The sequence below is a fragment of the Mirounga angustirostris genome, unplaced genomic scaffold, assembly GCF_029215605.1.
Source record: "Mirounga angustirostris isolate CCGP_5_RB_7025 unplaced genomic scaffold, mMirAng1.0.hap1 SCAF_11, whole genome shotgun sequence".
NCBI classification, from domain to species: domain Eukaryota; kingdom Metazoa; phylum Chordata; class Mammalia; order Carnivora; family Phocidae; genus Mirounga; species Mirounga angustirostris.
The window spans coordinates 35,780,430-35,794,209 of record NW_026991719.1 but is presented as its reverse complement, the minus strand read 5'-3'; the positions used below and the strand labels follow the sequence as shown (position 1 = coordinate 35,794,209).

At 46.0% G+C, this 13,780-nt stretch overlaps 1 protein-coding gene across 1 annotated transcript in view; it reads right to left on the bottom strand.

Annotated features, from left to right (window-relative positions):
• USP9X (ubiquitin specific peptidase 9 X-linked) overlaps positions 1 to 10,757 on the bottom strand; it is a 166,695-nt gene extending 155,938 nt beyond the window's left edge. Inside the window, exon 1 of the mRNA XM_045876425.3 lies at positions 10,604 to 10,757. The gene's annotated coding sequence lies outside the window, so the exon portion shown is untranslated. The remainder of the gene's footprint in view (positions 1 to 10,603) is intronic.
• Positions 10,758 to 13,780: the final 3,023 nt, after the last annotated feature.

The following is a 13,780-nucleotide window of genomic DNA, read 5'->3' as shown; positions in this document are numbered from 1 at the left end:
GAAAACACTGTCAATCATAATATATAGTGTTGTAAGACACATTCCAATTTCAAAGATCTTAAGATGTTAAAAAATGTACTTTGTAGAATGAATGAAATTCAGTATTATTGTATATAGTTTTGTAGTCAGTGCTGTTTAATAGCTCCAAATACCATATATGTAACAAGGCCCCCCCCCCCAGTTATATACTCAGTCCTGACCACTCCTTTGAACCATAAACCTGCATCTCCAACTGCCTACTTAATGTCTCCATGTGGATACCTCAAAAATCACACATCTCAAACGGAGTTCTCAATAGCCTTTCCCATATTGGCATACAGCAACTCTATTCTTCCAACTTTTCAGGCCCAAAACCTTGGTGTCAACAAATTCTGAGGTCTCTACTTTCTTTCTTTCTTTTTTTAATGTTTTATTTTTATTTATTTGTCAGAGAGAGAGAGAGAGCACAAGCAGGGGGAGCAGCAGGCAGAGGGAGAAGCAGGCCTCCCGCTGAGCAGGGAGCCCGATGCAGGACTGGATCCCAGGACCCTGGGATCCTGACCTGAGCCCAAGGCAGACACTTAACCGACTGAGCCACCCAGGCGCCCCTGAGGTCTCTACCTTCTATATAAATCCAGAATTCAGCCACTTCTCCCCACCCGCACTGCCAATACAACTATTCCACAGCACCCTGTGGCACAGACTGCTAGCTGCTCACCGACTCCATGCTTTCCTCTTCTGCCTGGGCACACATTTCCCAGCTTCCCTTGCAGTTAGGTGTGGCCACATGGAATGCGAGAACAAATTTCAAGTACCATTTCCAGCCTGTCCATGTAAACCTCACAAGTATACTAATGTATGCTTTTCTCCCCTTGCAGCTTGCTATGACAGAAATGGCTCCAAACCTTACTCCTAAGGATGACCTTGGTGGCCACGTGTTGAAGCAAAAGCAAAGCCTCAGTCAGCCTGGGTTTCTGAATGACAGCATGGAGCGTGGTCCCAATGACCGGTTCACCCACCAGTTATGATACGATGAACAATAAAGAAATTTTTGTTGTTTGGACAAGGAGGAAAATGATACTGGAGGATAAAAAGATGGAGAGTCTTGTCTTGTTAAACAGCAAATGTTACCTGTAATAAAAGGAAGTCGCACTAAGTGCCTCCTGAGCCCACAGCTTTCAGAAAGGAGGGTGGAAAGCGATGTTCGTAGTGTGTAGTGATGGTTACTTGCTATAGTTAGCAAGGTGTTACAAGAAAGACAAAAGCTCAGGTAAGAATGGGCTGATTAAGTTGCAGAAATCAAGTAAGAAATTTGGGGATGCAAGATTAGAAAAGCTGACTGCTGGAGAGCCTGGGTAGCTCTTGAGCCCCCGACACTTGATTTCTGCTCAGGTCGTGATCTCAGGGTCGTGAGATGGAGCCCCACGTCCAACTCCCCGCTGGGCATGGAGTCTACCTTAGATTCTCGCTCTCCCTCTGCTCTCTCTATCTCAGTATCTTTCAAAAAAAGAAAAGGGACGCCTGGGTGGCTCAGCGGTTAAGTGTCTGCCTTAGGCTCAGGTCATGATCCCAGGGTCCTGGGATCAAGCCCCACATCGGGCTCCCTGCTCGGCGGGAAGCCTGCTTCTCCCTCTCCCACTCCCCCTGCTCGTGTTCCCTCTCTCACTGTGTCTCTCTCTGTCAAATAAATAAATAAAATCTTTAAAAAAGAAAAGAAAGAAAGAAAAACTGACTGCTTCTGCATCCCAAATAATAAGACTGAAAAGGGCTTTGTGTAACAAAGGTCTAGGGGAACAGCTCCCTCAGGACGTCCAGTGACCCTGCTTATCTCCACGGAGGCCACACAAACAAGGGATCTGCAGTCTGACCCAACTCATGGCAGAATCCTCTGTGATTCCTCCTGGAACATAGGGAGTTAAGGACAGGGAGCTGCTACAATGTTGCTTCTCGCCCCTATCTTATGGGAGACCGCCACAAGGCTGTTTCTTATCCATCTCCCTGGTTTGGGGGAGGGCAACCCTTTCTAGCTTCCTCGCTAGGATCCAGCTGCCAGCTTCCGTGGCTTTCCATAAAACTGCTTAGCTGTAGTTTAGAACTGGCTTTTTCCACAGCCAGTGACTGACCACTCCGGTGGTCTGTCATTTCGTTCCTCATGTTCAGTGTTACCCTGTGGGACCGCCTGAGCAGTGGACACAAAGGATTCTAAGACTCCTTAGTTAAACAGGGGGACTCTGCCCTAAAGCGAAAATCGGACTGAAGGTGGTGGTGCCCTTCTCATCTAAGCCTGCTGTTTGAGATGATATCGAGGGAGCCCCCGTTAGTTTCAAAAGGGAGCAGCGCAGAAACAAGGAGACAAATACGTCAAGGAGACGCCACCATCACCTCTAGGAAGAGAACGTGGGCAAGGTCTAAAACAAAAAGATCAGAGGACTACTGAGGTTTTGAGGGAACTGAATCACCGAAGAAATCAAGACCTGGCCTGGTTTAAAACAACCCTTGGGCAGGAAACCATCTGGGAAAGCAGAGGGAGTTTCCAGTCCCCATCATTATCTCTCTCACATCCTTTCCTTCACTCCCCCCCTCATGTTCTCCATACCAACCAGCATCCTTATCATTCCGTGAACAGATAAAGCACATTCCCACCTCAGATGCTTGGCCTTGCTGGTTCCTTCCTATCCCTGAAAAAAAGTTTCTTTTCAGATATCTACAAGGTAGTTCATATTTGCAGATTTCAGGTATTTACAAGGGACATCACTAGATCCCAGCGCTAGGTACACCGGGATAACTGAAAGACACTGTAGCTTTCTCCCTGCAGCTCCCACTCCCACAGGCACCAGGTCCACTGTTGGCTGCATAAAACAAAAGCTAGACATAACCTAACTGCCCCGCCACCTGCTCATGCAAGGACCTCAGAGCCCCCACAAAATGCACCTAATTATTTCCAGGAGTCACTAGGGTTTGTCACATGGGCTCGGGAACAAGTCCCATCCACTAGTCTCCATGAGACTCTACTCTCGGCTGGATACCAGACACTGCAGCCACTCTGAAGACTCCCTGAGGGTACTGGTACCTCCAGCTTGATGACAGTAGTTCTACCTTGGTGGCCCCTTAGGGAGTAGGGTGCAGAAGGTGCCTGCTGCTTTGTGGTGTGGTTAGGGTGAACAGCTCTCTCACCCGAGTTATCTTCTGCTAAAGGAGCCCGGAGCAGAGCCAGATGGGACATGTAGGATAAGGCAGCCATATTGCATCCTGTAGTAAGAGCATTGGCACTCTCCTAGGTCGCTTGTCTTCGAGGTATTCTGAAACACAATTTCCAATGTGTGGGGGCAGGGTTTCCCACACTAACGAACAATTCTCACACACCAACAGGGTGCCTGAGAATTCAACTCAATTCTGACACTATCTACCTGGAAAGATATCAGATTCTACAGGTTAAGGATTCACTCCTACAAGACTGCCACCCCCCTCCCCAACACACACACATCCCCTCACCTCAGACACCAGTCACAAAAGCAGGTTGTTACTTATGCTTCTGACCAACTGGCTATAGATAGATAGGAGGTTCAATGACCCCCTCCTTGGTGACTCAATTCCAACACCAGCTGCAAGTCTACGTTGACCTGTCTTCTGACTGGCTAGGTTCCAACGACCTACTCCTTGGGTTCAGTTCATTTGCTGGAGCGGCTCACAGAACTCAGAGAAACATTTCACTTACTAGATCATTGGTTTATTATAAAAAGATATAATTCAGGAACAGCCAGATGGAAGAGATGCATAGGGAGAGGTCTGGGGAAAGGATGAGAAGCTTCCATGCCCTCTCCAGGCACGCCACTCTGCCCACATCTCCATGTGCTCACCAACCCAGAGGGTCTCTGAACCCTGTCCTTTTAGTTTAAATCAATGGCCAATGGTGATTGATTCAATACCCCCCACCCCAACCCATCAGAGGGGTGGGACTGAAATTTCCAACCTTCTAATCACAAGATTGGTTCCCAAGACAACCAGCCCCCTTCCTTACGTACAGTCCAAGTCACTCATGAACATAACAAAAGACACCTTTAAGGCTCTCAACAAGGAGGAAATTCCAAAGGTTTTAGGACTTCTAAGACCAAATATATTTCTCATTATAAACCACAATATCACAGTCCACTCTTGCCTTCGAACACGGATCCCTAATAGCAAAACAATCATAAAAGTCAAAAAGATATCTCATTCAGTCATTAATAACTATCCAGTCCAGCATCATATGGAGGAGGAGCAGTCCTCCAGGATCCCAGCGGGTTGGCCACTCAGGTTTGCAGGCTTCCACTGGATCCTGTCAGGTTCCAAAAACAAGAGTGGTCTCGGCAACATTCGGCTTCACCCGCTCAGTCATCTGGTATACTCAAGCTAAGAAGTAACAGCATCTCCCACTCTGAGCGTCTTTGGAGAGGTCAATGTAATATTGGATTTCCCTCATTATATAACACACGTATTCATTCCCTTACCCCTCAGCTACTATTTTTCTTTCCCTCCATTTATATCCAAACCTTCCCACCTCTGGAAGGGACATTAGGTTTGGCCACTGTGCTGGCGTAGATTGCAGGCAGCAAAACTAGTCTAGCAAGTCCCTCCCCCTCAGTCCTTATCTAGTCAGATAAGGTAAGGTTACCCACGTGCAGAACTAGTGGGCTATCTTTACCACCAGACCATACAGCTGAATTCGCTGTTAGCCCCAATTTCGCCAGAAGGGGTGAAGGCCCATCCTGCCCCATCAGGCCCTTAGGAATTCTGACACAAAGGTTGAAAATACACAGTTGCAGTTTCTTGCTTAGGAATCCGGCCCTTGTAGTCCTGGGTCCTGTGACCACCGCATCAAGTAAAAAAAAAAAAAAAAGTTGAGGCAATGTGGAAAAGAAAGATTACTAGCACCTTCCATACCCCCTCTTCCCCAGATCCAACAGAAAAACAGGAATCTATCCAGTGGGGACACTCCTGTCGTGCTGAGTGTGAGCACACACTCGTGAAGGCCTGTAAACCAGCCCCCTTCATGTGTTTCTCTCCCCCTTGCCCACCTCGACCCCCCACCTTTAGACAACCACTGTTTAATCACCCCATCCATTCTCTGACAAACTAGTACTCTGAGGAGGATATCCCTGCCCAGTGTTGGACATTATCAGCTATATAAAGTATATTCCTCGGTCTGAAGAAATGCCGATGGGCTGTCCAAAGTAGCACCGTGTCCTCGGTTCTGGTTCTTTCCCAGCACTGGGGCATGTGCCCCTCCCACCGGGTATGCAAAGCCAGCCTAGAGTCAGTGACTCCTGCTGTCAGGACCTCTGTAGCCCCCCAGGGGGCTGCTAGCATCAGTCTCACTTGCCCCCACCAGGGAATCTGCCACATAGCCATCCGTAGTCTCTGTCTCCTTTGCTAACAGAACAATTCTTACTAACATTTTGTGCCTCACAAGGTGCCAGAGGAACAGGTGTGGAACCAGCCCATCTCTGCACTGCTGCAGACCCCCAGTGTCCACTCATCTCATGGACCCAGGCGGCCACCTCAAGGGCGCACAGAGGGAGATCTGCTGGTTTGTTCCAACCACCTTCCGAACCTGGAAGGGAGTTCTTCTGATGGGCACTGATATGCCCTACCTTAATGCACCCCTCAAATCTCCACAGGGCCATGCCCTGCGTGGGCATCCCTTTAATAGGCCACATTTCTGCTGCACTCCTGCCTGACCAGAAGCCCAGGCCACTGGCCACTGCCCATTAGTCAGTAAAAAGTCAAACATACAGGCTTTTTATCACGGTTCAATTCTTCCATCACTGCTAGCAAAACAGCATGCAATTCAGACCACTGAGCTGATGGGTTTTTACCTTTTTCAGTCAGAATGGAGGCCTTCCAAGCAAGATGTTGTCCATTCTACCCACCCCCACCCCCGTGGAACTTCTGTCCACAAATCAAGCAGCTCTTTGTCCCTCAGTCGAGAGCTGTTTATAGGGCACTAAGTGACGAGAGAATCCAGCAAGCTCCTCACACAGTTCCAGAGTCAGTCCTAGGGGAAAGGGGGCTCCCTGCTCCTGAGCAAACTCCTCCTCGCATTCCCCAGGCACTGCCATCCCTATTAAGGTGTTTCTCCAACATCATCCTAGACATTACGGGTATTTCAGGTTTCAAGATGATGTATGTCCCTCAGCTTCAATTAATATCCCATAGCAAGGTAGTAAATGCCCTTCAAAATTCTCTTCCCCAAAGTCCCAGTAGCGGTCACTGGGAGGCGCTCAAAGGCTCTTGCCATAAGCCGCAGTCTACACTCTACATAGCGTACTCTACTCTACATTGGGGAGAATTGGGCTTACCAGCATTCCAGCTTCCATCCTCCAATGGGTGGGCTCAGGGGTCTTACTGGTTCCCATTTAGGACGTCCACTAATATTTATTGCTCGTAGGGCAAATGTACGTGCCTTTTGTTATGATACTAGGTAGGGGAAGTATTCCCGTCAGATACAATGTCCACCCCTTGTCAATCCCTAATATTTTGCCTTTTAGCCATCAGGTAAAAGAAACGCAACCCCTTCCCATAAAGTCTATTCAAACATACAAATTCTCCTACAGACTTTTACCACGATGCCATCAACTCACATTCTTAGCGGTAGCCTCCGTTAGGACTTCATCAACAGGTTATATAGGGTAAGGGAAGTGTTCCTCAGCCACATTTAATATCCATCCCCATAAAACATTCAAGTAAAGTTAACATGATTCCTTTAGAGAGTTATCAGCTTCAACATTCCAACTTTCGTAATCCTATCAACCCTATGTTTTTACATTCTGTCAATTTAATTGTGGCAGGAGTCAGGGCTTCCCTTGGTACCAAAGTTTATGGGACTCCCAGATCAAGGAGTCCGGGAAACTTCTCTTCTCTGACCATTTCACCCACTCTTGTGCTATAAAGGCTTTGGGTTCCCAGTGAGGGGGTCAAGCCAAGGGACCCTGACCCTTTTGTCAATCTTTATCTTGATTAATCTGCCTAACTGCTCACCCACGCAGTTGCTGGTCAGGTACTTCATTGTAATTTTTGCCTTCCGGGTTGTAAAATTTCTCCAAACGGGTAAATAAAGCAGGATTGTTTGGGGCCCTTTAATGCTGGAGGAGCAACAGGGGTCCATTTGGCCCAACCACCCTTAGGTAGTATTAAAGCCTTCGTCTTAACCTCATCAATGTCTGTTTTATTCATCCTATTTCTTAAAAAAAAAAAAAAAAAATATGCAACTTATATATACTAAACAAACAAAAAAAAGTTCACCTATTTCTTACTAATCATCTAAAAATTTCCACCCGGCTCGGACGAGTCCTCTTTCTGTTTCCTCTTTGCTTCGCTCCTATCGATACTCACTTTATTCACCGTATTTCTTAATAACTTCAAAAATTTCCACCTAGTTCCGGAAGCGTCCCTTGACTTTCCCCATTGGCTTGTTAATTAATCTAAGGTTTCTATTAGCATCTGTAAGACCCCTGAGGAGAAGCTGAGACAGCAAATTCGATGAGGATTCCCGAGCTGTTTTTTGGTTTTGCAACAATGAGGTTACATGGGGCGCCCCTGAGAAAGGGACCCCCTCAACCACAACATTTACCATGACCTGGGTAATGGGCACACTGAGCGGGTTAATATTTCGGTCGTCATAAAGCCAGTCCCAGATGCCTTGCATAGGAAGCGTATCAGCTGCTTCATCGGGGTGTTTTGACTCGGCATTCATGGGGGTTAAGGACAGTCCCCTTTCTAAGGATTAACAAGGCTTAGGGTGGCTTTTATGCAGTCCACCAGACTGGTTGTTCCCTCGGGAAATGTCTGGATCACATAACAGCCACCTGCGATTGTTCCATAGTGATCTGTGGGTCAGGCATCGACCCAAACACGCTCCTCCACCCAGGGGCATTCAGACCAGAGACACCGCCCCCAATCAGTTACTCCCCCAAACCCGTTCAGTGAGGCTTCCTCAGGAAGCTGAGGATACTTATAGACAAAATGAAAACAACTCTTGCACACTATAGCCCCCTAGTTACAAAAGTTTCTTCGCTTCGCCCTTCCCCCACAGTGACTTTTACCTTGGGGGGCGGCTTTGAGGCTAATGGTCAGAGCTCAGACTCACTGAACTCGGAGTTTGGACTAGCATCAAAGTCCAACTGAGCGTTCCCTTTTAGTTTAGCTATTACAGTTAACGATGACCAAGGGATTGAATATTTTGCCTTTTTCTCATTAGTATGTACTTCCTTATTCCAACTGCCCAGGAGTTGGGTCCATGTTTAGTTAACTGAAGGCAGCAGTTGCTGCTTCATTCCTTGCGTGACCACATGGACACCCAGGAATCAAGAGGTTCATCCCCACCCGACCTCCCTTCATCCTTTCTCTTCCCAAACCACATGTTTCTGTGAGCCAGGGACCGTCTAGCAAATCCCAATTCACTGACCACCAACTCTTTTGGGTTCCTGGACCCAAATCCAAAGTTGGGGGAAGGGCCTTCCACACAATACCAAGCAATTCCTGACACCAGCAGTGAGTCCAAGAATTCAACTCAATTCCGGTACCACCTACCCGGAGACAGCATCAGACTGCCCAGGTTAAGAGTTCAGTCCGACAAGACTGTTCCCCTACCCCCCGGCCACCCTACATCAACTTCAAATGCCAGGCACACGCCCAGGCTGTTAACCGTGCTTCTGACTGACCAGCTATAGATTGGAGGGTCCAATGACCATCTCCTTGGGTTCGATTAATTTGCTAGAGCAGCTCACACAACTCGGAGAAACATCTCACTTACTAGGTCACCGGTTTATTATAAAAGGATATAACCCAGAAACAGCTAGATGGAAGAGGTGCACAGGGCAAGGTCTGGGGAAAGGATGAGGTGCTTCCATGCCCTCTCCAGGCCCGCCACTGTGCCTGAAACTCCACGTGTTCGACAACCTGGAAGCTCTGTGAACCCCCTCCTTTGGGGTTTTAGGGAGGCTTCATTACATAGTCATGATCGATTTAATCATTGGCCATTGGTGATTGATTCAACCTCCAGCCCTCTCTCCCCGCCGGGGAGGTCAGGGGGTGGGACCGAAAGTTCCAACCCTCTATTCATACTTGGTTCCCCTGGCAACCAGCCCCCAGCCTTAGGTGCAGCCCAAATGTCACTCATTAACATAACAAAAGACACCTTTGTTGCTCTCATCACTTAGGAAATTCCAAGGGTTTTAGGAGCTCTATGCCAGAAATGAAAGGGAGGCCAAATTTATATTTCTTATTACCGATCACAGTATCACAGCCTGTAAATTGCAACTACCTTTTGGAGGACATATTTTTAACATCTAATGCAAGTTGTAAATATGCGTTCTCTCTGACCCAGCATTTCTTCTACTCTGTCTCGACTCTAGAGAAATACCCCTCAACAGGTACAAAGAAGCAGGGACATGAACATTAATCACAGAATGTGGGTAAGAGTGAACATAGGGCAACAGGGAAATAAACAATGGCATATACACTCCTAATAAGGAATATTAGGCAGCAGGTGAAAAGAATGAGATGCGGGGGGGCGCCTGGGTGGCTCAGACGGTTAAGCATCTGACTTCGGCTCAGGTCATGATCTCAGGATCCCGGGATCCTGCCCTGCGCCCGGCTCTCTGCTCAGCGGGGAGTCTGCTTCTCTCTCTGCCCCCTCCCCAACTCTCTCTCTCAAATAAATAAATAAAAATCTTTTTTAAAAAAGGAAACGAATGAGGTGGGTCTATGCGTCATCATATGGAATGAACGACATCCAAGACAAACTGCTTAGTGAATAAAGCAAATTGCAAAAAGATACGTATACTTCGCAAAAAAAAAAAACAACAACAACTTTTAAACCTACGCATAACGCCACAAATGTTTTAATCAGCATATATATGTAGAAAAGCACATGTAAATGATAACCGGTAACACTGGCTGCCTCTGGGTAGGAGGGAAGACAAGGGAATCAGAACTGGGGCCGGTGACTGAGAGGACTTCAGCTTTTTTTCTTCGTAACTGTCCTTCAAGGACAATTAACGCTTCCGTAATTAGAAATTAATGTTTTATAAAGGGCATCTGGCTGTGTAGCGAAATTGTCGAGCTGCCCCCACCTTCTTTATCACTTTAGTGCACACTGGCGCAACTTCCAATTGGTAGCGCCTGCATTACTTCGCCCAAGGACTTTCTCTTGCCACCGGAACCTGCTCAGCTGCTGAAGTTGCCTTTGCTGCCCATGTGGCAGACCAGAAATGCTGGGGAATGAGCCCCCTGATCGCAGCCCTCAACCAAGGACTGACTGATGGGAGTGCCGGTACCTCTCATCAGGGACGAGCCAGGAGGTAGAAAGCGCCTTGGTTATTTGAACAGACAGGATTTACTATTTAAAAAACAAAACAAACAAACAAAAAAAACCCGTAAACTAGGCATAAAGTTGTAAAGGAGCTAACTCCAGTGGTGAAAAGAGAACTCTAAGGTATCGTAAAGAAAGTAACCGGAGGAAGCGGCTACCAGCCCCAGGGCTGGGGTACAAAGGAGAGAGAAGGGAATGGTTACAACTTAGAAGCTTGGAGGAAGGGCTCCATGGAACAGGGACCCAGACCCCCGAGGAGGGGGTGCTACTCACCCCATGCTGGTGTTGCTGATGGGGGTGGGATGAGTCTGGTTCTGTGAATCCTGGAGAGCTGCAAACCGGATTCAGCTGTAGACAACGAAAGGCGCTGCTGGGGCGGCGGTGAAGAAATGTTCTAGGGGAATGCTGACAGCAGCAGGAAGCTGACAGGAGGGAACAAGGAAGAACAGAAAGGAGTTTAAGTTGCTACGTCCTCCTCCCGCCTTGCAGTCTCCCTCTATCGCCCCCTAGAGGCAGAGTCTAGCAGGAAGCAGCCGGCCGAGCTGGAATGCGGATGGTCGCATCCCATCCCCCCGAATCAAAGGGTAGAGTATAGAAGGGTGAGTTTGAAGCTGAAAAACTTAATAACATGCGGGAAAATAGAGAATAGTTTAATGAGTCTCAGTTCATCTGTCACTTAGCTTTAAGAGTTATTACTACTTTGGCTTTCTTGCTTCATTTATTTCCCTCCGTACTTTTCCCCCCCGGAGTATTTTAAAGCAAATGACATAATTTCACCCATAAAATACTTAAGTGTCTAATAGGATACAGACTTTAGGAACACAGTACCATTATCACACCTAATAAAATCAACACTAATTCCTTAATATAATCCACTACTTAGTTTGTGTTCAAATTTTCCTGGTTGTCTCAAATTTGTTTGAATTTAAACCCAAACAATATCCAGGTATTGTTTTTGTTAATGTATCTCTTTTTTTTTTTTTTTTAAGATTTTGTTTATTTGACGGAGAGACGGCCAGAGAGGGAACACAAGCAGGGGGAGTGGGAGAGGGAGAAGCAGGTCCCCGCTGAGCAGGGAGCTGGATGTGGGGCTCCATCCCAGGACCCCGGGAGCATGACCTGAGCTGAATGCAGACCCTTAACCGACTGAGCCACCCAGGTGCCCAGAGCTTGCATTATTTTTTAATGAAGAACTTTCTCATCAATTCTGAATGCTCTGAAATACAGTCAGGCAGAATAGGTGTTTAATTTTTTTTCTTTATCAATTTTATGATTAATAAATTGGTGTCCTAGCAGCCTCCAAAAAGTGACCAATGAGGTTTGGTTGGTTTTTTTTTAAGATTTTATTTATTTTTGAAAGAGAGAGAGAGCACAAGCGGAGGAGGGGGGCAGAGGGTTGGGGGAAACAGACTCCTCACGGAGCAGGGAGCCTGAAGTGGGGCTCGATCCCAGGACCCCAGGATCATGACCTGAGCCAAAGGCAGATGCTTAACCGACTGAGCCACCCAGGCACCCCAAGGTTTTATTTTTTAGTATCAGGATGAACTCATGGAGTTCTAAAATATTTGATGTATAAATATATACACTACTTTGCAGTCACTATGCTTTTTCATGCTTAGGTGTTCCATCTTGGGCCAGTGAGAACCCCTTAAAAAGTTGGTTCCTTAATCCTTTAATACAACCCTTGTAGTCCTTAATTTTTAGTTAGGATATTCCAGGTTCATCTTTTGTATTCCGGCCTCAGAATTGAAATTAGCTTTTTCCCTAAGGAGCTCTGCGTTTGTTTGTTTTAAATTATATTTAGTCACCATAATCTGGATGCTGGGTATTTATTGCTATTATGTTGTCATTTCTTTTAGGTCTTTTCAGTGCACCAAGCTAGGAAAGACATATTTCTTAGAAAAAGAAAAATAAACTATAAATTCATACTGCTATTTCCAATCCAAATGAAATATTAAAGGATTTTTACTTAATTTCTTTGATTCTGTGTTTGTATCTCTTTTCTCTCATGTATAAAATCTTTGTTCTTTTTTTTTTAAGATTTTATTTATTTATTTGACAGAGACACAGCAAGAGAGGGAACACAAGCAGGGGGAGTGGGAGAGGGAGAAGCAGGCTTCCTGCTGAGCAAGGAGCCCAATGCAGAGCTCGATCCCAGGACCCTGGGACCATGATCTGAGCGGAAGGCAGACGCTTAACAAATGAGCCACCCAAGCACCCCAGAATCTTGGTTCTTAATGACATTAACATAATGACTTATTTGCTTGATTCTACTATATGGAGGAGCATCAGGGTAACAATATCAATTTTATTGGGGACAATTAGACCACTGAATGCCATTTAAGATTTATTTGCAGTTCTTATTGTCCTTAGGATCTAGCTCACTGGGGATATACTGTAAAAATACTGTGTTTGCAAGTCACTTGGGATAATTATTCTCTGTGTAGTTTTGCCACCAGCTTGATAGATACTTGGGTTCATTTGTTTCAGTTTGTCTTCAGTTTGTAAGAATGATACTCAGTTTTTAAATTATTTTAAACAATTTTATGGTTCCAACATGTATTTGTTGCTGCCTAGCAAATTAAATCGAACTTAAAATAACAAGTATTTATTATCTCACAGTTTCTGTCAGAAATCTGGAATGGCTTAGCTGGGTGGTTCTAGTTCAGGGTCTCTCATGAAATACAGTCAAGATGTCAACTAGGGTTGCAGTCATCTCAGGGTTTAACTGGGACTGGACATCTGCTACTAAGATGGTTCACCCACGTGACTGCTGGCAGACCTCAGATCCTTACCATGTGGGACTGCTCAACCAGGCAACTGGCTTCCCCCAGAACAAGTGATCCAAGAGAAAGAAGGAATAAAACAGAAGCCACATTGTCCTTTAGAGTCTAATCTTGGAAGTTACGTACTATTACTTCTGCCAAATTCTACTGGTCACACAGACCAACCGTGCTACAATGTCAAGGGAACTTCACAAGGATGTAAATACTAGCAGGTAGGAATCTTTGGAGGGCCATCTTTTACTCAAATCAAAATTATAAAACAAGATATATTCAGAGAGGTCTAGCTGCCATCTTTGTGCTTTCCACATTCACTGCCTTCTCCTTTAGGAAACCACTTTTTTTTTTAAATTTTATTTATTTATTTATTTATTTATTTATTTGACAGAGAAAGAGCACAAGCAGGGGGAGCAGAGGCAGAGGGAGAGGGAGAAGCAGGCTCCTCACTGAGTGGGGAGCCCAATGTGGGGCTCGATCCCAGGACCCTGGGATCATGACCTGAGCCAAAGGAAGACGCCTAACGACTGAGCCACCCAGGTGCCCCAGGAAACCACTTTTATTAGTCCTTGCTTTATCTTTCCATTGTTTTTCTTTTGAAAAATATCAGAAAATACGTACCTCTATTTATACTCCCAAAATATATTTCCTACCCTACAACTTTTGTGCA